Genomic DNA, 24,920 nt, shown 5'->3' on the forward strand with positions numbered 1-24,920 from the left:
TGAGTAAAAAACAAATGAGTAACTATAATTATGGTCTTGATGTTTTCTACGTGGAAAAAATGTATGTTGAATATTGCACAACTCTCTAAAGCGTTTAAATGAGCATAATAAAAAAAATTCTCCTTGATAATAAAATAGAGAAATTGCTAAACAAGATGAGCTTTTTTTTAGATATCAAATTTTGAGATGAAATAGACCTATCTGATGACCCATTCAAGATCCTAGAAATGGTTCATAGTATTTTTAAAAGAAGTTGAAACAGAGGTATGTTTTATTGCAAATTATGTGCAAAATAAGGTAGAGTTACTTGAATCGTTATTTATTTATTTTTTAACTTTTTTGTCAAATACGCGACAAATACTAAACGACATTTAAAAAATTGATTCTTCTTCTTTCTCTTTTTCTTCATTAAATGAGTCAAAATGAGTTAGATAATGTAGAAAACAGAGGCAAACCTGCACCTCGATAGGGATGTCTAAATTAAACATGGATTTGATAAAATTTACATTGGACCAGTCCAAGTACGTACTAGGAGTCAAAGTAAGTTTCGTGAGCGACGAAATATGCAGCACACATTGCAAAATGACTTGTAAAATCTTGAATTCATCATAAGATAGTTATTGTACGAATTTGTTTTCCGTTTGAATATCTTTTGGTTTATGCTGATAGTTGACAACCCGGAAGGGCATTGGTATGCGAACGATTACAAGAAACGGATGTGTTATTTATTTCTGGCTACACATGTGTGTTTCTTGGAGCGGTGAACTCGTTTCTTTTCGCGTTGAACCATGTAAATTCCTCTGCGCATGTCCACGTTCTATTCCGTTGCTGCATTGCTCGGTATGGTTTGTTCGTAAGATTCATTCGGTCACTTGTCTTCTTCATTAACATTCTTCATTAAATTAGCTAGATTTGGTTTTTCCATGACATGGTAAGAGTATATTTATTAAATACTTTATTATTTTTGTTTTTATTGGGTTCCACCACTCACTCGTGGTTTCATACGTGTTTTTTAGTATCATAGACTAATATAAGACGACTTTTAATACCCGTTGGTCAGAGTTGTCCTTTAAAGAATACGTGTCAATTGACCTAAACCTATCAGTACCATAATATTGTATACGTACCAAAAGCACTAAAAGCCACATATTGAAAAAGTTGCTGTTGCGACTTGTGTTAAACAAATAAGCCCAAAAATGTGTTCAATCATGGTGAAAAAGCTTTAAAAACATAAAGAAACAATTACTTAATCTGAGAAATTGAACAATGCTTTCTCACCTTACCTGGTTGACTGTTGATGATCGTGCATGCACTGGATCCACTTGCGACGAATTTCCGCAGTGCGTTCTTCATTCTTAGTGGGGTCATTAAGCATGTTTTTTAGCTCACCAAGATGCACGATCGAAATGTCTGCCCTAGCCATAGCGTACATTGCATACATGAAAAACACAAAATCGGACAGTATTGCTCCCAGAACTCCAATTGCCAACAGATTGATCTGAAAACATATCGTTACTGCATACCCCAAGGAAGAGCTCCAATCACAGAACGGTAGCTCGTACAGAAACAAAGGCATCACTTTTCCCGTTGCAAAGCAATAAAATGCTGGATACATTCCGAATGCAACTGCCAGAAAGATATATGATGCACTTATCATACGATAGACTAACCAAAGAATGCGACCTGTGTGTCTAAGCACATCAGTTTCTTCTTCAGATCCATTTTGATAACGTTGAAGCACTTCTTGTTCCAGTTTAGCAGTAAATAAATTAATTTCTCGGGCTTTAGAATGTCCCACAAAGAATTTGATGTAGAGCTAAAAGTAAATACATTATATGTAGGCCATAATCTTGATTTCAACACTTCCTACCTGTACAGCAGTTCCCAGCGTTATGAGGACCTTCATCGTATGAATTGGATCATCGATATACTTTCTCAGTGTCCAAACAGTACTGGCAAAATATACTGTTATATGAAACGAAACGTAATACGATGCTGGCGTGAACTTTCCTGGTGCTGTCCATATCTCAACCCCGGCCACTTTCGAGTACACAATCAGAGATTTCATTAATTTACGAAAACCTTCAACATTTGCCATTGATGCAGTAAAGTTTATCGAAGAAATGAAAGTTTTTAAACAATTTATCGTTGATAATGCACAATTTATTGCGAAATTAAATGTTCTTCACGAACAAATATGCCACAGCTTAACAACTGTCAAATCTAATGAGTAACTGATTTGCAAGGTACATTTGTAAAGTTGAGAAGTGCCATTTACAGACTCGAAAGCTAAGAATTAATTTATTATTAAGCATGGGAAGTACTTGCAATCATTTAAGCTTTGCAAAAGATTGAATTGAACATCAGTCAAACATATCGTAGCAATTAGGCGTTTAATTAGATCTAGAGCAAAATTGAGTGCAACTTCTCCCACGACAGTCTATGTGGAGGCATTTTCATATGCCAGTATGCCGTGGGATACTTTGTTAAAGACAACAACTGTTCAGATTTATTGGAAAAATAAAATTTAATTCATATCTCAGCTGTTGAACTGAATTAAAAATGTGTAGCTTTACAACAAAACATATGCTTGATATGTGTGTAGGGAAGTGAGTTCGTTTATTGTGTTTAATTCAACGTGGAGTGTACAAGTATGTCTTCGCACTATTCGTAATCCAACTGTTCTCAATATTGGATTGATCGATAGGGATAACGCGCTCTTTCTAGCGATCTACCTCTCGCTCTCCGCTCTCCTGCTTTCATCGGGTTATTGTAGTGTGTGTTAAGGAGCAATCAACGTATCGACTCAATAACATGCACGTCATGGGTTCATTCCTAGAATGGTCCCGCAGGACAACGTGGTTCTGGATAAGACTCGAAAGCCTGTATAGACTGAGATGTCTGCGTAGGACGTTTAGACATTATATTTTAAAAAAAAAACTTTGCTTCCTTTTAGACTATTTATACAGTGAACTCTCTTATATAGGGGCCGATATGACTGTTAAATTAGAGGGGGTTTCAAATTAGAGAGCATGAAAGTGAAAGAATAGTTTATACAAGCTAGAAGGAGATAAAAAATTTAGTATGCAACTTTGTCTGTTGCAATAGGAAACTACAAACACGATTGCAAATTGAAGCATTTATCATTGAACAAAGGGCAAACATACTCTGAAAATAAAGGGATTGACAAAAATGTTCGAAAGAGAGAGGGTTTTCAAATTTTAGAGTTTTCAGTTATTACAGAGTTCAGTGTATAACTCGTTAAATTGTATCTGTTTAGGAATGTGTGTTACGGTTACCCATAGTCCGTGAAATTGAAATATTTGCGTTTTTATCGGAAAATCGGAAAATTGCGTTTTTATCGGACTGTGCGTATATTTTACAGTTTCTGTTTCGTATGTATTGGTGCAATTAGGATAGGGGGAAAAGATTGATCGTATTGTGATACAAGAACCGGCACACCAAGAGCAACGGCTTTGCGTAAGCACGTAAGCAAAAGATTCGCGTTATAATTCAATAAAGCAGTTTTAAGTAAAACATATCTAGAGATATCGAGAGGGCTTTTGAGGTCCGTCGATCATTCAATAAATATACAAATATAAAAATTAACATAACCATTTGTTAAGACGAATTTTGGAGCCGAAAAAACCAAAATCATTATTAATAAAATCATTATATGACCTGAACGAAATATTTCATTCTTTCAATTTTTTTTCAATCGCAACCTCAATGCATTAAGTTTATATTCTTGTTTTGAAATTTCATATTATTTTTTTATCAATTATCTCTATAGTATTGCAAGACATAAATTACTTGCATTAGTAATATAGGCTTACTAGCTTGGAGAGAGAGAGAGAGAGAGAGAGAGAGAGAGAGAAAGAGAGAGAGAGAGAGAGAGAGAGCAGCAGAACCAGAAGGCGAGCTCACCGTGCAGCATGACGAATTAAACTGTTTAGCCACAATGATTATTTTCGGTCCCCTTCGTTAACTGGTACTGCACGTGCCGGTGAGAAATCTGCCAATTGGCGACAGCGTTTCTTGGCGTCGGTGGATGCAGCAGCTAGCAGCAGATAGAAGTTTCTTGCCCGTTATCCAATTTACTTTGCTTCTCGGTTCAAAAATAAAGTGCGATGCTATGACATACGACGCATGCACCCAAGCGTCCCGTTTGTTGAAGTTTTGGGGTCGTTTGTTCAATGCGTTTACGGTTTTGGCTTGCTTGCAGCATAGTAGGCTTCCACACACAGCTTGACAATATCGAATTGCAGCCTGTTCAACGTTGTTTATGCGCCGACAACAGCACCGTGCTGTGAGGAACGGGACAGTAACCAGGATTTGTTCTTATCCTGGTTCCTATCCCGTTCTTCGCAGCATAGCGCTATTGTCCGCGCATTATGCAGCGGTACTCCAGGAAGCACACTGCAATGAAACGACTCAAAACGAGACAACAATTATTCTCCTTTAGCCCTTTTCTTTCTCCCACTTATTATCCTTATCAGATGGAGCGATTATTTGGGAAATTATTGTATTCTTGTTCAAACAAAACCCACACCTTGATGAGCTGAGCGCAGATGTTGACGATGATGATGACAATGATGCTCGTTCATGGTGGTCCAATGCCTCAGATGCAGCAGCAGCAGATGTGTTAATTCGTAATGGTATGCATGAAATGTTCCAAAAGGTAGATCTCACATACTATAGGAAGATGCACAATCGGGAATCTAATAGTGCGAATGGTATTTGCCTGATCAATCATACTCGAAAGCGTCTTAATGCTTGGGGATATTTTCTTTGAGCCTGATGCTATGCTCGAGCAAGTAGTGGTTGCATCAGTAATCAAACAACAGAAACATTCTGGCACCAGCAGGAGGTATAGGTATGCGCATTCCATTTAATTTGCGAGTTATCGTGTCGTCATTATCATAATTGACTGCCTGTTCGGTATAAATTATTCGTGCAATTATTGTTCACCAAACGTTTAATTGTGCCCTTAAATTTGGTGCCTTTGCCGGGTGTGAACACAATCGTCGCGGGTGTTTTGAGTAAACCTTACCTACTTACTTATCCGGCGCTACAACCGCTTTGCGGTCTTGGCCTGCCTCAGGAGTGTCCGAAACCGCTCACGGTCTCGCGCCTTCGTCTGCCAGTCCGTTATCCCGGCCTTAATGACGGACGCCTCCACGCCATCTTGCCACCTCAATTTGGGCCTACCACGCCTCCTCTGTCCTTGTGGACGGCCTAAAAAGACTTTACGGGCTGGGTCGTCCGTTTCCATGCGTACAACATGGCCAGCCCACCGGAGGCAACATGGCCAGGCAAGCCCGTCCCCCTGGCGCAGACCCTTGGTGGTAGCAAAAGGTCCTGAGAGTTTTCCATCCACCCTTACCTGGCATGTGACGTTGGTCATAGTCATTCTAACTAGCCTTATCAGTTTGGCCGGGATTCCAAATGAGCTCATAGCGTCGTACAGTTTTACTCTGGCTATGCTATCATATGCAGCTTTGAAGTCTATGAAGAGATGGTATGTGTCGTTTCTGTATTCAGCCATCTTCTCCAAGATCTGCCGCATGGTGAAGATCTGATCAGTGGTTGGTTTTCTGTTTCGGAATCCTCTTTGATAGTTTCCTACTATCTCTTCGACGTGCGGTACAAGGCGATCCTGAAGGATCAGGGAGAATATTTTATAGGCGGTATTCAACACCGTAATACCCCTGTAGTTGTTGCAGTCCAACCTATCTCCCTTCTTGTATATGGGGTAGATGATGCCGAGATTCCAATCACAAGGCATCGATTCCCTATCCCACACCTCAGTAACAATTTGATGAATCTCGTTTTCTAGTCGTGCACCTCCATTCTTGACCAGTTCGGCTGCAATTCCGTCGGTTCCGGGTGCCTTGTTATTTTTCAGCCGACGGATAGCCTTTCGTGTTTATTCTATGCTAGGTGGCAGTAGCATGACACTATCTGCTAGTGGCGCTTCTAGCTGTTCGCGAAACTGGTCATTGAGTAATTCATCAAAGTACTGAGCCCACCGCGAGAGGACCTCTGGCTGGTTACTGACCAGATCTCCATCCTTGTTGCGACAACAGGTTACCTTAGGTACAACGTTGTTTCGGTGACCTGCTATCGCTTGGTAAAACTTTCGTGTCGGTCCGTACGCCTCTCTGGTTTGCTCGAGTTCCCGCATGTTTTGCTCTTCCAAAGCATGCTTCTTGGAGCGGTGAACTCGTTTCTCTTCGCGTCTAAGCCGTGAATATTCCTCTGCGCATGCCCGCGTTCTATGCCGTTGCTGCATTGCTCGGTATGCAGTATTCTTACGTTCGGTCACTTGTCTGCATTCATCGTCGAACCAGCCAGATTTGGTGGGAGTATATTTCTTGCACAGTTCATTATTTTTGTTTTTAGAGCGTTCCACCTCTCGCTCGTAGTTTCGTATCTGTCTTCTGGTAGTAGAGACTCTTTTAAAGCGGATTTGAATTCCTGTTGGACAGCAATGTCCCTTAGAGAGTCCGTGTTGAGCCGAGGCTGCGTGTTTTCTCCGCCCCCATTGTCGCGGGGGCGGGCGATTCTACAACGTATCACTAAGCCAACCAAGTAGTGATCGGAATCGATATTGGCTCCTCGATAAGTTCTGGCGTTTAACAGGATCGACTGTCGTCGGCGGCTTATTAAATCGTGGTCGATCTGGTTGAAGGACTCTCCACGCGGGTGCGCCCATGTGATCTTGTGGATGTCCCTCCGCGCAAATTTGGTACTTCCTACAACCAGATTGTTCGCTGCGGCGAACTGGACCAATCTACTACCATTATCATTACTGTGCTCATGCAGACTGTGACAGCCAGTGTATTGGCGGTACATTGGCTCCCTACCGACTTTTGCGTTGAAGTCCCCCAGGATGATTATGAGGTCATGCCTGGGGCAAGCATCTACAATTCTAGCGAGGCGGCCGTAAAAAAGGTCCTTCTCCTCTTCCTCTTTGTCTTCGGTAGGGGCGTGAACGTTTATGAGGCTTATATTAAAGAATTTGCCTCGCATGCGCAGGGTGCATAGCCTATCATTTATAGCCTTGAAATCCATGATTGCGGGTTTCAACCGGGGACCTACGGCGAAACCCGTTCCGAGCACGCGGTGGCGGTCGTGGCAGCTGAAATATATGTCGTAGCAATGCTTACCACGCCTGTTGTGCACACCGTTCCCTAGCCACCGAATCTCTTGTAAAGCTACGAGGTCCATGCTCAGTGTGGCTAGGGCATCATCAAGTTTTTTCAAGGCTCCGGCTTCGCTTAGAGTGCGTACGTTCCATGAGCCCATTTTCAGAGTAGTCCTGGGGCATTGCGTATGGTCGGTATCGGGATGTCCGTTTCGAAAATTTCTGTGGCTTTCCGTAGTCGTTGGTTCATGGGACTCGGTGACTGGCCCCGCGCCCACGTGACCGTTTTGTGTAGCGTCGGGTTGCCCCCCCCCCCCCCCCCCCCCGACGTTCAGGCACCCAGTTTCCCGGGATACCCACCCCCCTCCTGGTTCGCCATGTGCCACCATCCGCCCAAGGGGTTGGGTCAAGCCCGTGTACCCAAGCTTGGATATGTGGTGACACATGTTACCACTCTGCACGACGAGGACGTGTCGGAATAGAAGTTGGATGGGAGAGCCTGTATTATCCCTCAATGGGGCTTCGGATCCCATCCCATTACAGAGCAAGACGAATTTGAGTAAACCTATTGAGAATAAATTACGAAATTAATTAACCTAGTAAAAAATATTGTTTCTTTTTTTCATTCGTAAAACATTTCAATGTTACACATGTATGCCAATAGGCATTATAATATTAGTTGGTGATCAGTTGGGCACGATACAAATAGACTTACTATGACTGCGATTTGCGGCAGATCTATGTGAAAATTAAATACGTTGTTAATTTTCTAGCATCGTCTCCAACATCTGTGACATGGTTTAAGTTTGATCATCAAAGGATATTCCGTTTCCGTATACTCTTTGATGTGTTTTTATCTATTTATCTCCAGGTGTAAGGAATTTGTGTGATTACTTTTTTGATACTAATTTAAAACAAAAAAAATCTCTTCTAGTTCCCCTAATAAAATTAAGGGGAACTCCACACGAGTTTAATCCGTTCCAGTGCTCCAATTGTTTCCTTAATCGAAAATGTACTGATATAAATTTATACAAGTTGCTTACACAAAGACAAATGTCACAATTATTTTGACGTTCAGCTGTTAAGGCCGGGCTACATTGATCGTACTCGCAAGTGTAATTTTTATTTTCACTAGCGCATCTGGCGGCGACCAGCGCAAGCTAGATGTCGGTATAATTTATGTGTCAAAATTATTCATGCTTGGTGTCTCATCAAGTTTTGACCAGGCTACTTGTATGCCGTTTGAAATGTTGATATACGCCTATAAATTGCAACAAAGTAGGCCGTTAATTGTTGTTGTTGGACAAATCGTCATTGATACAAAGCGCTGGGCAACATTTTTCCCCATCTTCCAACATCTATCCATCATTGGGTAAAATTATAGCCTCCTCGACCCAAAACGTTTTTTGACAGATAAATTATACCAGCATGTAGCTTCAACCCGCCACCGCTAGATGGCGTACGCGTTCACAAAAATTACACTACGGAGTACGATCAATGTAGCCCGGCCTTTAGACATTTCCTGCTACATTTTTTTAATACAAAATATGATAGTTTCGTTACAATTGAACTACTGTTTTAAGTAAATATTCTTTAGCACTAATATCTTTTAAATTTAAGATTGGCATCAAATTTACAATGCACATGTAGTAGTACGAAACATTATATAATACGAAGTGGTAGCAGTTTATCAGATCGTTGTGTTATTTCGTTTAATATTTTGTTCATTAGATTAATCCTACAACACTTATTACCTAAAATTTTACCATAACATAACATTTATGGTTTTCAGAAAATCGTTATTTGAATCTGTTGGATATCACAGTACACATGTACAACCATATAGAATAGTTATTGTACGATCGTAGTATACATTTATAACCTTATAGAATAGTCAGTTGGAATAAAGCTATTAATCTGAACACACCGTAGTCTGGCAACTAAGTATATAACAATTGGCGACGAGGATAGTTGAACTAAAAGCAAGAATGTCTCTCGAAAATCAGAACATTCAATTAGAGATTTTGAAGGCTCTGCAGAAGCTATCAGAAACATCAACGGGTACAAATAATACGGAACGATTCGTGGCAATGAACATGACCGAGTTTACTTTCGATCCAGAGAACGGAGGAACTTTTCAAAAATGGTTTCGACGTTATGAAGATTTGTTCGAGTCGGATGCCAAAGAACTCGAAGATGTCGCTAAGGTCAGGCTTTTACTGAGGAAGTTGGATGCACAAGCACACAACCAGTACACCAATTACATCCTCCCGAAACTTCCGAAGGAGCTAACTTTCAAGGAAACTGTGCAAACATTATCGAAAATTTTCGGGTCGCAGAGTTCACTTTTTAGCAGACGTTACCGTTGTCTTCAGCTCGTCAAAACCGAAGCAGATGACATTATTAGTTACGCGGCGAAAGTGAACCGGGCTTGTGAAGATTCAGAATTCCACAACATGAAGGCTGGCCATTTCAAGTGTTTAGTATTTATTTGTGGATTGAAAGGTCAAACCTACGCAGACATACGAGCCAGACTACTCTCTCGCATTGATGCCGAAACTGCAGATGCGCCCATTACACTGCAAAATTTGGTTGACGATTTCCAAAAACTCGTCAATTTGAAAGCAGATACTTCCATAGTTGAGCAACAGCCAAACTCATCTACAACGGTAAACGCTCTACATGAGAAGACAGAACATCACCATCACGAACAGTATCGACAGCGGTATCAAGAATCAAAAACATCAGAGCAACCTCGCAGACCATGCTGGCGTTGCGGTCAAATGCACTTTGTTCGAGATTGCCAATACTCGACACACCAGTGTAGAAAATGCAATCGTGTTGGTCACAAAGAAGGCTACTGTGGATGTTTTTCAAAATTCAAACCTGCCGGGGAGGAGAAGACTAACACGAAACCATCAACAAGTGATCAAGGAAAACTAAATGCCAGAGGTGTCTATATTGTCAATCACATCACTCAACACTCCAGCAAAAGAAAATTTGTTCCTGCAACCATCAACGGCGTTACAATCAATCTGCAGCTCGACACAGCAAGAGATATTACGGTGATTTCACAACAAACATGGCAAAAGTTGGGCTCACCGAACATCCAACCAGTGACGATTCAGGCCATCAATGCATCTGGTAAGCCACTCCATTTATCGGGCGAATTCCAGTGCACCATCAACATCAACGGCCAGACCCAACAAGGCAGGTGTTTCGTCACTACAGCAGTTAACCTAAACTTGCTAGGGATAGAATGGATTGAACTATTCGAGCTTTGGTCCATTCCAATCGATACGATTTGTAATCAACTAACAACAGAATCGATCGACCAGCAGATGCGAGAAATTCAAGCGAAGCATGCGGATGTTTTTAAGGATACATTGGGGCATTGCAAGAAAACTAAGGTTAAGCTTTACCTCAAATCAAACGCAAAGCCTGTTTTCTGCCAAAAGCGTCCTGTACCTTTTAACACAATACCTTTGGTTGATGCCGAACTTACTCGATTGCAAAACTTGGGCATAATTGAAACTGTCGATTTCTCCGAGTGGGCAGCTCCAATTGTGGCGGAGAGGAAAACGAATGGACGTGTTCGAATATGTGCCGATTATTCAACAGGATTGAATGCTGCGTTGGAGGCAAACCATTATCCATTGCCAACACCAGAAGAAATTTTCTCGCAACTTAACGGCAGCACCATCTTTAGCATCATAGACCTGTCCGATGCCTATCTTCAGCTCGAAGTTGACGACGATTCAAAGCATTTACTAACCATCAATACACATCGTGGATTATTCCGATTCAACCGTCTCGCACCAGGGGTAAAATCAGCACCAGGAGCATTCCAACGCCTCGTAGATGGAATGATAGCTGATATTCCTGGGGTGCGATCATTCATTGATGATGTTATTGTTTTCGGCAAGGATATGAAATCACACAAGGATTCACTCAACACCTTGTTCGCACGTCTTAAGGAGTACGGATTTCACGTAAAAGCCGAAAAATGCCATTTTTGCAAGACTCAACTTGTGTACTTGGGACACGTTGTAGATAAGCATGGTATTCGTCCAGATTCCGAAAAGATCAAGACAATTGCTTCGATTCCACCACCAAGCAATGTGTCCGAGCTACGATCTTATCTTGGAGCAGTGAATTTTTACGGAAGATTCGTTCGTAACCTGCACGAATTACGTTACCCTATGGATCAGCTGCTTAAGAAGGAATCGAAATGGAAATGGACGCCAGAGTGTCAGGAAGCTTTCGTCAAGTTTAAGGAAGCACTTCAGTCACATTTGCTCCTAACGCACTACGATCCAAAACTTCCGATCATCGTTGCTGCGGACGCATCAAACACAGGAATTGGTGCAGTCATTTTTCATTACTGATGGAAAAATGAAAGCAATTCAACACGCGTCACGAACACTTACACCCGCTGAACAGAACTATGGACAACCAGAAAAAGAAGCTCTCGCATTAGTTTACGCAGTATGCAAGTTTCACAAATACTTGCTTGGACGTCATTTCACTTTGCTCACGGATCACAAACCATTACTTTCAATTTTTGGTTCAAAAAAAGGTATACCACTTCATACCGCTAACCGTTTGCAAAGGTGGGCACTTACCATGTTGAATTACGATTTCGAAATTCAATACGTGTCCACACAAGATTTCGGATGTGCAGATCTTTTATCACGATTGATTGACCGAAACAAGCAGCCGGAAGAAGAGTACGTAATTGCAACACTGACTTTAGAAGATGACCTTTCGAGCATTCTGTCCGATACATCACAGAATGTTCCGATTTCATTTCAAGCACTCCGTAAAGCAACCGCTTCAAGCTCAACACTACAAGCAGTCTGCAAATTCATTCGTGAAGGTTGGCCGAATTGTTCCACTAATCTTCCAACTGCAATCCAACCTTACTACGCGAGGCGCGAATCATTATCAATAGTCCAAGGATGCGTTATGTTTGGTGACAGAGTTGTTGTACCAAATATATTTCAAAAAAAGATTCTACAACAATTTCATCGAGGACACCCAGGGATGAATCTCTCGAAGATGCACTAACCACTTTCCTTCAAGTATATCGAACCACACCATCTGGAGATTTAGATGGAAAAGCTCCTGCTGACATTATGTTCTCTAGACCATTACGAACTATATCGTCACTCCTCAAACCAAGCGAGCACGGAAATGTTGAGCCGAGGAACAGAATGAAGGGAGCCGAATTTTTCAACAAAAAGCACGGGGCAGTGAAACGATGTTATCAACAGGGCGATGCTGTTTATGTCAAGATATATCGTAGAAACTCCTGGCAGTGGGAAGCAGCAACCGTAATCGACAAAATCGGCAACGTTAATTATAACGTTTTCCTTAAAGAAAAACAGCAGTTAGTACGATCACACACCAACCAGCTGAAATCTCGATTGGCAAACGGGCAAAACATGGCAGAATTTTCAACAAAACTATCTGTACTGCTTGATGATTTTGGTTTGAAAACACCTTTACCGTCAGACCAACAATCAACGTCGTCACAGTTTGTTTCCTGTGATGAACCTGTAACAACATCAAGCGATACTGAACTAGCATCTCAGACACTCTGTTCAACTCCAGATCATTCTGAATTGCGTAACATTAGTTCCGAAAATGACAACGCAGAAGAATCCGAGGGAGAAGAACCAGTTGTTCAACAGCAAGAGCAGCAATCATCAATTTTGGAAAGAAGTCGAAGAGTTATCAAATTACCAGAACGGTTCAAATCTTACTGGATGCCGAATCCATAAGGGGGGAGATGTTGGATATCACAGTACACATGTACAACCATATAGAATAGTTATTGTACGATCGTAGTATACATTTATAACCTTATAGAATAGTCAGTTGGAATAAAGCTATTAATCTGAACACACCGTAGTCTGGCAACTAAGTATATAACAGAATCATTTCAAGTATATTGTTCCAAATTTAACGCGGAGAGAGGAAGAATTCAAAATTCACCCCAGCAACGAATAGAAACAGGGGAGAGCGCTATCTAAAGCGTAAGATGGATATGAGAGAGTTGGTTAGAATAATGATCGCAAAACTCGGAATGCAAGCATTACATTTTCGTTGTCAAAAGTAAGCGACTTCAATAAATAAACATGTAATAATAAAAACTGACAACTGCTTGCAATAAAACTCCAACTCGGATTTGAGAGCTAATTTTGTGCGTCTAAAAATGTTTAATGAGGGACTGAGAACATTTCTTAAATTTATTAAGCCCCATGGCGTAGCGGCTATACGGTTTTGTCCGATAGCGCTGCCTGACGCTTTTTAGATGGATAGAATAGAATAAAATTCTCTGTTCGATTGTGTTAAAAGTAGGAAGGTTTTATTAAATAAATTTTTTTACAATTTTTGTGCTTTAGACATCCTCATCTTAATATTACACAAATGTTGAAATTATAAAATATACAATAAAAATAAAGTGTGGAGGAAGTGAAGTACTAGGCGTCTCCATAAATAGTTAAAATTGTTTGGTGGGCCGCCATGCACCTCCATTATAATAATTGCAGAGTTCCTTGAATCTTATTCGATACATACTCATAACAGGTACAAAAATGAGTATCAAGTAAAAAGTGATTATGCTAGTTTTTCTTCAGACTTTCTGCTGACGAATCTTCAGACTTTCTGCTGACAGTTAATAAGTAGACAGAAATTGTCATTCCAAACGAGTGGGAGCTAACGTATAGAGGACTTCTCAAGAATCAAATAAATGGTGTAACTTATATTGGAAGACTTAATTTGCCAGCAACTCATTGTTTTGTCCAGAAACACCTGCAGCGAAATAAGTCCGTTATCTAGTAGTTGAGAAACCTTTGTGTAGACAGAGGTAGGCTAGAGTTTCTTTTATTGCAGCCATTTGTACGGCTATTTGTATTGCTATGGAATATTTTGTACTGCTGTGGAACCCGATTATTCAAATTATATTTTAACAATCATTTCATTTTAACAAATCATTGAAGACAATTTGGCGTTGACGCGTAGGGAAAAACTTCTCTATGTAGCTCATTTTCTCGATAAGAGTCTAATCTAAACCGGAATAGAAACAGCCAGTATGTGATGAACTCTATTACCTGCGGGTATCAGAAGATGATGACGCGTTGCATATTTAAGATAATAATATAGCCTTTATTTTCAAGATTATTTGCTTGAACTTGTCTGTTTTGTCATTAGTTCGTTTTTTTTTCAATAAAAAAAAATCATTCAAATTATTTTTTTCGAATTTGCGACTTGAAGAGGTTTTTCGGTTAAAGTTAGTATTGCGGTAGCAACGGGTAGGTTTGAGGCGATTTTTAAATTGCAACGAAATGTTTCATTTGGCACGACTAATTTGGTTAGAATTTGAAACTATTGTAACTTATCGTATGAGAACAAGATCGCTGGCCTAAATAAACATACATTTTTGGGAACGGCTTGTTCTTGAGTTCATCGATAAGCGTAAGCAACACGGACAAAGCGTAGGGTAATAAAATATTTTTGGAACGGGTACATCCGGTGGGTGTAACCATAAGGAGAAAAAAATGCATACAGGACTAAAACGTGCATATGTACCAAGTAATGAATCCTTTGAGTTTATAGACAATATTTTCACACGCACTGGCACCAATATATTTAAACAACGAGTACGGACACGTGTCAACACCATCGACTATGTTAGTATATAAGAACCAATTTTTGTTTAATAAAGTTCAGTTCAATTTCAGAACCTGAACGGAGAACGTCTCGATTTTTTTTGGACGTCTTGGCCTTTCCTAGGATTTGCTTTAGGTCTCATCCGGGTCACTCTACCCCATCCGAAAAGTTAATTTATCAATTGTGCCACTTTTGCAGCATAGATTCCCACGAACCGAGAATACTTGCTGAAAGTTTAATGCACAATTGGTTATAATAACTCCTTTCGGGCAGAACCCCATATTTTCCAGTAAATTTGTTTTCGGTTAAAAATTAGGACACTGAAGGCTTTTCCTTCGCGTGGCCTGGCCCGAGTTCCGCCGTCAATAGTTAGAAATAAATGTAAAACGGATTTTTTACGGTTTCTAGCAATGTTAAAAATTTCCATCTTCTTACCAATTCGTCTTACTATGAAAAGAGCTAACACGGATCTCGAACGTTAATTTATTAATGATTTCTCTCCTCTCCCTCTCTCTCTTTCTCTCTCTCTCTCTCTCTCTCTCTCTCTCTAATGATCTCTCTCCGTCTCTCTCCCTAACCAAATTTTCCCTAACTCACTTATTTGTGTATCAACAATTATTGTAAAAGGCAAGACTTTTACCAAAGGTGCTCTAACCTTAAAAACTTTAACATAACTAAGCTGAAAGCATTTCCAAAATAGTCGGTTGCTTTAACATGACCAAGCTAGTTAGTAAGATTGATTTGGCATATTTAAACCGGTTTAAACTTTTGCGTTTCGAAACTAGCAGAGCAGAGGTAAAAGAAAAAAAAACAAGCAATTACACAGTTTTACACGTTACGGAAAGGATACACGTAGATTATTGAAAGGAAAAATGCAATTTAGGAAAATAAACAGGCAGCATTTGGTTTTATTCATAGCTGCACACCAAAATGGAATAGAATGAGAAGAGTTAAAAAGATAATAGTTTGCATCACAACTTATTGCCAAAGGTTTGTCCTAACACATAAATGTTAGCATGGGCTGCTTGATGCGTGATTGCATTTTTCGCATCTTAAGTCAGCACGTATATACACACAAACACTCATGCACGTGCACACAGTACTTGTTTTTGCCAGGAAAGTTTAAATGCTCCTCTTGAATCCACAATAATGCGTCTAGTGATACAATTTATGCCTGGTAATTCTTTTTAATCCAATGCTGAAAGTTGACTGATCCTGTTTTTTCTCTTTATCTTTGTTTCTGGCACTACACTTTTATCACTGAAAGAGGAGAAAAAAAGCGAGTGTAAAAGAGCGCGAGAAAGAGAGAGAGATAGAGTCAGAGAGAGCGAGAGAAAGAGAGAGAGAGAGAGTGCGAGATAGAGAGGGTGAGTAAGAGAGCAGACCGAGAAATAGAATCTGGTTTTGAATGTGGTTTAAATTTCATGCTGCTTAGCTTTTAGGCAAATAAAAAAGTGTTTATTGGTGTCATTGTCTGCGTGCTTGTGCGTCTGTATGCATTTATCAGCTTGGAACGAGTGCATTTTCTCATTGTTGCATTGTTGCAACCCGATGTGGATGGTCCCCAGAGAATTTAAATCTGTAGTGTGTCATTTAGGTTCTCGTTAGCATTTGATTCGTTTGCCTCCCGGGCGGAGGGTGTATACATGGAAAAATGAAGATATTTTGTCGAACGATTGAGACAGTACATTGTATTTAGGGAAAAGCGTTGTTCTGGCTTTCTCGATCCCAGAGATAAAGCACCTTCTGCCAGAGAGATGTCATTCAATCGTATTCTATTCGTTTTTTTGCTGCATAATCCAGAATGCTGGTGCATGACAGTGACAGCGATCCTTGACAATAAGCTAGATATATATGTACGGCGAATCTGAGCCTGCCACCGTCGAAATGCACTATGCGATTATTTCTCAACCGGGTAGGAATTATTCTCAAATGACAGTCCCTTTGCTTCGGGAAGGTATTGTTGCTTGCGCTTATTGTGCTAAAAGATGCACCGAGCACAACAAGTACCGTGTGGATAAGAATTGTGCGATTGTATGTGTATGTGTGTGCCTAAAATAACAAAAATATCCAGCAGAACAAAACAAACTCCATCTTTTGGTTTTGGAAGTGACGCATGATGATGGTGGGCGGAGGCGCATACTGCACCAGTTTCTTCCACACGCAAAGTGATACTATCGTGTTGCTGCTGCTGCTGCTACTGCTGCTGCTACTTCCACCGGTGAAAAGGAGCAAGGCCACTGTCTGGGACGGAAGCTGTGATGCAATGTGAACTGCATTCTATTTATTCGTGCCGTGGGCAGTTTTGAGATGCTCTGAAAACAGTGCTGGAAAAAAAGAAAATATATGTGTGTTATACTACAGATGTTGATGTGAGGAAGGCAGAGGAGTCACCTGGTTCCACTTGCTACCCGTAAGGTACACGAGAGCTTCGAGTTTGATAGGTAATACAGCGCGTTAGCCTTACTTTGAAATTTGCACTCCTCAAACTCGTCGCCCGGCTTTCGTGTCTAGGCTGACTGAACAACCAACGGCACCATCACCCCAGGGGCAAAACTACAGGTAAAGGAAGATTAAGTTATTGCACTTCCGTTTCTCCTCAGCAATTTCGCAGTTCCAGTTGGCCAGAAGGGTAGGTCAGAACAGTGCGAGGACAATTTAGCATGCTGCACGTGGATCATTCCCAAGCACGGAAGTATTGTACAGTACCTTACCACTCACACATTGTTGTCGTTAAGATATAACCTATTTCCAACGGGAACGTTACCCAGCGGGTGCTTGGAAGATGTATGAGTGAGTTACTGAAAATCAACCCACATACCCAAGAAAACATTGGGAGGGCAAAAGGGCACATCGTATGCAGAAAGACATGGTTTCCTATTTCTGGAGCTGCCGTTTCCCATGTGGTCATAGTACACATGAGTGGTCTTGATATCTGGTACGCGTTTTACCAGCCAACTGATCATCTTCCCGTTCAAAACTATAAACCGTTTTTCAAGAATGTGTCCTACATCTTGGAGCGAGCTTGCAAGCAGATTGAAGTCCTCGTCCGGTAATCATCACGTGCCTAACGCTTTACAAAGGACAGGACTGGCACTGCTAACGATCTGCTTGGCATCCAGCTTCCACTTATTTTATTTCACCTCGAGACTGAAGGAAGACGGTTCTGGTGGGCTTTGCCCTAGCGATACCTTCTAGAAGTTTGGTAAGAGAATCTACCTCCGTTCGTCTTCAACAGCTCAGTGCTACACATCACTGTTTGGCCGACGGAGGCGTGAGGGGAAGAAAACATTTCAAGTTTCAAGGCGGGTGCGATTCACAATTCTCAGTGTCACGATCTCGTTTGCTTGTGATTGTGGTGCCGGAGCCGGAGAAGCTGTGGCCGCCCGGAATGTCAGCTGATACCATCTGTATGGTAAAATATATAAATCGAGCAAGTGCCAGGCATGATGTGCCATCTGGTCGGTCGGGGTTCTGCAGGTGGCTGTGCATCACGGCCGGAAGAGAAACAATTCCTCTACACGAAGAACGACTCCGAGAGAGCTAGAAAGCTGCTGCTGGAGGAAGAAGCAAGCATAGCAGGCTAAATAATAATCCTTTTCACCAAGCAGCATTTGATAGATTTGTAGTGAATATGATAAATATTATACCAGTAGCGTGCCGGCACAATTGCAAATACAAAAAAGTGGCATCATGCACGCACAGAAGCATCAGTATCATGGGGCGCATCTTAGACCTTGCATACGGGAATCGGTCAAGTGCAGCAACTTCTTCGCTCATACGCGTCAGCGAGCACCCGCTGCTGCCAATAGACTGCTATCACCCACCGCTCGAATTTGATTTGGAAATCACAGCATCGTCTATGAATCACGCTACCACTGTTACGGAAATAAAGCTCAATTACGCACGTGTTGACCTTACTAAACTCAAGAGACTGATCTGCTCCTTCAACCAATCCTTTGAATGCTCAAACTATACATCCATTGACCATGCCACGAACGATTTCTCAGAGTTTATGCGGGCCGCATTGCGTGAATGTGCTCCTATTAAAAAGCCCCATCGCGGACCGCCGTGGGGTGACCGCACATTACATGCCCTAAAAAAAGCAAAGCGAGCCGCTTATGACAATTTACGCGCTAATCGATCCACACCGTGTCGGCTTTACTACAATGGTGCTCATGCACTTTATCGACGTTATAATAGAGTCTGCTATCGTCGATATATACGCCAGACTGAACGAAGCTTGCGAAAGTACCCTCGCCGCTTTTGGAGCTTTGCCGACAACATGCGCAAGTCAACTGGCCTCCCCGGGACTATTCGGTATAAGGATAATTGTGCACACTCGCCATTAGATATTTGTGAACTGTTCGCCTCGCGTTTCGAGGATAGCTTCATCTCTAACATCACACCTCCGGAGGCTGTTGCTTCCGCGCTCGTGAACACTCCGGCAGATGCAATTCATGTCACGCTACCTATCGTCACCGAGACCCTGGTTACCCAAAAAATCGAGCGTCTAAAGTCGTCATACTCCGAGGGGCCAGATGGTATCCCAGCGACAATTCTCAAGCGTTGTGCCGTATCGGTAGCTCCTGTTTTAACTAAGATTTTTAACGAATCTCTGCGCACAGGAACCTTTCCATCACTGTGGAAGGTCTCTTGGCTAACACCCATCCACAAAAAGGGCAGCAAAAACGAAGCAGTGAACTATCGAGGTATTACCTCTTTAGCTGCCTGCGCCAAAGTGTTCGAGCTAATCATCTATGAACCATTAATGGCATCTGCCGGCAAATACATCAGCACTAACCAACATGGATTCATGCCTAAGAGATCAACTACGACAAATCTGATGCAATTCGTTAGCGGCTGTTATAAGTCCATTGATGATGGTATGCAGGTTGATGCCATTTACACGGACATTAAGGCGGCTTTTGACAGTGTGTCCCACAACATTCTTCTGGCAAAACTTGATAGACTTGGATTATCACCACCCCTGGTAAAGTGGATGAAATCGTATTTATGTGGTCGTTCATATGCAGTTAGAATGGGCTCCCACCAATCTAGATCTATCGGTGCCTCTTCCGGCGTACCCCAGGGCAGCAACCTGGGGCCTCTGTTGTTTCTGCTCTACATAAGCGACTTGTGCACGGCACTCCCGGATAACAGTTGCCTACTCTACGCAGATGATGCTAAAATCTATCGTGAAATCCGTGAGCCCGAGGACCATCTTCAACTTCAAGCCACTTTGACTGAATTTGTCTCCTGGTGCAAGCGTAATGCACTAAGCGTCTGTATCGATAAATGCGCCATAATCTCATTCAGCCGTTCAAGAGCTCCAGCGCTGTTTAATTATACGCTTGATGGTCAGAACCTCGAAAGAGTGAACTGTGTAAAGGATCTAGGAGTCCTCCTAGATGCTAAACTCTCCTTCGAAGAACAGATAGACCAAGTAGTCGCTAGTGGCAATCGTCTACTTGGCTTGGTCATAAACATGACGCGCGAGCTTCGTGATCCTATGTGTTTCAAGACACTGTACTGCGCACTTATCAGACCACTGCTGGAATATGCTAGCATTGTTTGGTGGCCAGCATCTACTCGGGCACTTGCGCGGCTAGAGTCCATTCAACGGAAGGCAACGCGCTTCGCCCTCCGTGATTGGCCGCGTCGTCTCGACTACAGAACTAGGTGTCTGCTGCTTGGAATCCCGCCTCTCGCCGAACGTGTTGAGCACACCAGACTAGCATTTATCACGGGAATCTTAAACGGAACCATCGACTGTCCCGAGCTGCTTTCAAGGATTCACCTCTATGTTCCTGCCAGAATACTCCGTCGCCGACCAATGCTGGCAGTCGCTGAAACCCGAACAACATTTGGCTCTCGCAACCCCCTTCTTTGTATGTGCCGTCTATTAAATTCAGCTAACGATATTTATGAGCCTGGAATGACGATAACGGAACTGACTTCACTTTTAAGTGTTCGGAATGCGTTCAACAATAACAATATATAAATGTTCTGTTCGTTATCTAATGTAATGTATTGTAAACAAATTTTGACTCGAGAGGGCTTCATAGTCCATCGATTAATAAACTAAACTAAATCGCATTCTTTCCGGTGCGATGTGTTGGAATTCCAACACGATGACACGTTAGTAGAAGCATGTCGGTTCGGGTTGGAAAGTTATCTGGTAATTTAGTGCTGAAGTGGCTGACACTGGAAATCCCATTTTCGAATTGACTGTTTTCTTCCTTTTTATAAAAAAAAAGTAAGAGAACGAACTAATTCTGGTTCGAGAAGCAGTCAAAAATAACATGGTCGAATATCTTCTTTGGCTCAACAACCGATGTCGGTCAAGGCCTGCCTGTACCCACTTGTGGGCTTGGCTTCCAGTGCTAATTGATTCCCCCCATAGCAGGATAGTCAGTCCTACGTATGGCGGTGGGGTCTATTTGGGGATTGAACCCATGACGGGCATGTTGTTAAGTCGTACGAGTTGACGACTGTACTACGAGACCGGCTCAAATGGTCGAATCTTCTTCTTTCATCTTCTTTTGGCTCAACAACCGTTGTCGGTCAAGGCCTGTGCCTGTACCACTTACTTGTGGGCTTGGCTTTCAGTGACTTATTGATCACCCCATAGCAGGATAGTCAGTTCTACGTATGGCGGCACGGTCCATTTGGGATTTGAACCCATGACGGGCATGTTGTTAAGTGGTACGAGTTGAAGACTGTACTACGAGACCGGCTTCAAATGGTCGTATATACTCCTTCCAATTCAAGAACGTCTTATTGTATGGTTTGGTTTGATTATCATTGTGCAGCAATGATCATGTTTGTTGTTAAGAACTGAGATTTCACTTAGCTACTAAAGCAGTAGGGCTAGCACTGGTTTCTGTCTGAATTTTTGCTAACCATTATCGCTTGCCAAAAAGCTAAGATGATCAAATCATGCCAAATTTTCTCCGCAATCGTTACCCAGATGGTATTTTGGCTGCTGTACAAGCTTGAAACGGTATTTAGAGTTTTATTATAATGTGTTATCTGCTACCTATCTTGATCAATAATTGAATCCTCTCGGCTGTTAATAGCGCATCAGAATACCACGGTAGGAGAGGTGATACTCCATCTGAAGTGTAGCAGTGTAAAATTGAATTGAAACAACTGTTCTTGCCATACAATCGACAATACATCGATGAGGATAACGCTTGCTTTTTTAAATTCTTCTAAGCAGAAAAAGCTAACCCAAATAGCACCTAAAATGCACAAACACAAAACTCTCACAGACAAGATAGCAGCTGGTTACAGTTGGGTGTTGAACAGTGGCGGACTTAGGGTGTTGGGGGCCCTAAGCGTTAAAAGGAGTGGTGGCCCCCCGGTAGTGTCGAGCGGGGGAGGGGGGTGTAGATATTGTTGCATTAGGTTTTGAATCAAACTCGGGGAGGTGGGGGGGGGGGGGGGGTGGGTGTTCAGAATCCCTGTACTGGACCCCTATAGTTTATGAGTCTCTTCATCCATGGGGCCCCTAACTAGCACAGAAGCTCTTACTGAGCCTACTGTACACATTGTTCTATATGCTGGAATTACCATACACGGGGCCCCTACATTGACAGGGCCGCCCGCGGCCGTTAAATCCGCCACAGGTGTTGAAATTGTACATGTTTCATTTATAATTTATAATTTCTGAATGCATTTTGCTGGTGTCTTGTAGTGCACCGAAATCGAAGACTAGCAATAGGGGTTTGGTTTCACATCCAGAAATAAGTCTTCTTCTTCTTCTTTGGCACAATAACCGCTGTTGGTCAAGGCCTGCCTGTACCCACTTAGTGATGAGCTTGGCTTTCAGTGACTTATTGTTGCCATAGCATGATGGTCAGTCCTACGTATGGGGGCACGGTCTATTCGGGACTTGAACCCATGACGGGCATGTTGATGACTGTACCACCAGACCGGCCCAGTGTTTTACCAGTTGCATTTTCCATGTTGTTTCAGGTAATGCAATGTGTGGTTTCCGTTAATCCAGGTAAACCTTTAGCTCTCACATTTCATTTAACGTTTTCAAGACTATGTCAGAATTAAATGGCTTGGCCTGTTTATTTGAAATTAATTTTGTGCCTTTCTGATGGATTGCAGAAATGAAGGCTTTAAATTATTATTATTATTATTGGATCGTAGGTAATGGAAATGGAATATATTAATTACCAAAATAACAACAGCTTGTCCATTACTAAATGAGCAACTGTTGATTACATAATGTTACCACAAAATAATTAAACATGAAATAAATTAAAATTCACTTTGCGTTTCAATGCTTATCATGAAGCTTAACCAATTTGTAGAAGTTACCATACAGCAACGATGCTCTGCTGCAGAACGATGCAAATGCAGTAAACTTTAACGACAGTATCGTAGAATTGCTTAAATCAAATAAACCACTAATAGTAACGTATTCAAAAAAGACAGTCCCTCTTCTTAACATAGTGCCATAATTATTGCTGTTAAAGCGATGAATAAACCAGTTCCGAGCTGACCCTCATTCGAAACGACGAAACGACGATCACAATAGGAAACCATGACAGACGAAAACCAGCTTTATGACCGCATTGCATGTAGCTTGTGGTATTGTTCGGGTGTCCGAGTTTTTAGGAAAATATTGAAGCAAAACGATAGTTTTAGTTTGATAAACGTCGGAACAAAGGACTTTTGGTGCCGTCTAGCCGTTACCGCCGTCATACCTTGACGACTCTCCAGAGTTGTATTTCTTTTGCGGCGTCGTTCTTGTTTGGGGAACGGATTCAGTGAAAGGAAGAATTGTGTCGCCGATGCCATTTAACTACCATTCTGTTTCGTCCATTCTTCTGTTACTCTCTCTCTCTCTCTCTCTCTCTCTCTCTCTCTCTCTCTCTCTCTGGCCGATTGGTGAGGATTTCCCTAGGCAAATCAGAGCGGGCAGTAAATGATGGAAAGGAGGATGTTCAATCTACCGTGTCCTGCGGCATTTCTAGGAACTATGGCTGCGGCTGAAAAGAGTAACTATTGTGATAAACTATTTTGCTAGGGTCGGATTTTGCTACGGAACAAGAAGGAAACGTACAATGGAGTACTTTCATGGTTTAAAGCTTGTTTATAGGTTGCATTCGGTGGAAGTTCAGGGAAACCATCATCTTTTAGCAGTTAGTTAAAACAATAGTTGGAGTGAGTATGTGATGGAGAATAACAGCATACACTTATGCAGAGAAAACTAGGGAAACAGTTATATGCATTTGGATTTGATAGTTGCTATTACAAACGAACGAATGCTTGAAAACAGTAATAATTCTCGGCTATATGTCTATTAGTCGATAAACAATAATTAACAGGCGTAAAACAAGTATTTATGTCAGTTTAATTATTATGATCAACATTTGTTGCGAAATATTAAATTACACATAACATTGCAATATGAGACCCATATGCACCCATAGCTTAAGTATAAATCAAAGTAAAGGTATCTAAAATATCTAAAGTAAAGGTTGGCTATCAGGGCCATTCAACTATAATAAAATAAAACTTTCCGGTAGAGTCCCTTATGGCTGTAGAATATGACTACGAAGGATGTCGGCTATTTCTGGATAAGTATAATAATAAACATATTTTAATTGTGATGATAGATTTTAAAAGTAAATACAATCGAAAAATACACAGAGGAATATTTAAACATATTTCAAAGGAAAAGTTGAGCACAAATTTCATGAATAAAAAAACTTAAAAAAAAATCTGCTTCTTTGGCTCAAGAACCGTTGTCGGTCAAGGCCTGCCTTTACCCACTTGTGGGCTTGGCTTTCAGTGACTAATTGGCTCCCCCCCGTAGCAGTATAGTCAGTCCTACGTAGGGCGGCACGGTCCATTTGGGGATCGAACCCATGACGGGCATGTTGTTAAGTCGTACGAGTTGACGACTGTACTACGAGACCGGCTAAAAAAAATTAAGTTGTTTTTATCGACAAGACAGAATTGATATGTTTCATTACATAAAGCTTTAATATTATGTCATTGATTCAGTTTCATGTAATTTCAAATTGCTTTGTTAACAGCGTTAAAACACACAAGTCCATTATAGTTG

General features: G+C 41.5%; 1 pseudogene; it reads left to right on the top strand.

The window, feature by feature from the left end:
* Positions 1 to 18,545: 18,545 nt before the first annotated feature.
* LOC125907225 (uncharacterized) lies at positions 18,546 to 20,101 on the top strand (annotated as a pseudogene).
* Positions 20,102 to 24,920: the final 4,819 nt, after the last annotated feature.

The sequence above is a fragment of the Anopheles coluzzii genome, chromosome 3 (genome assembly GCF_943734685.1).
Source record: "Anopheles coluzzii chromosome 3, AcolN3, whole genome shotgun sequence".
Classification (NCBI taxonomy): Eukaryota; Metazoa; Arthropoda; class Insecta; order Diptera; family Culicidae; genus Anopheles; species Anopheles coluzzii.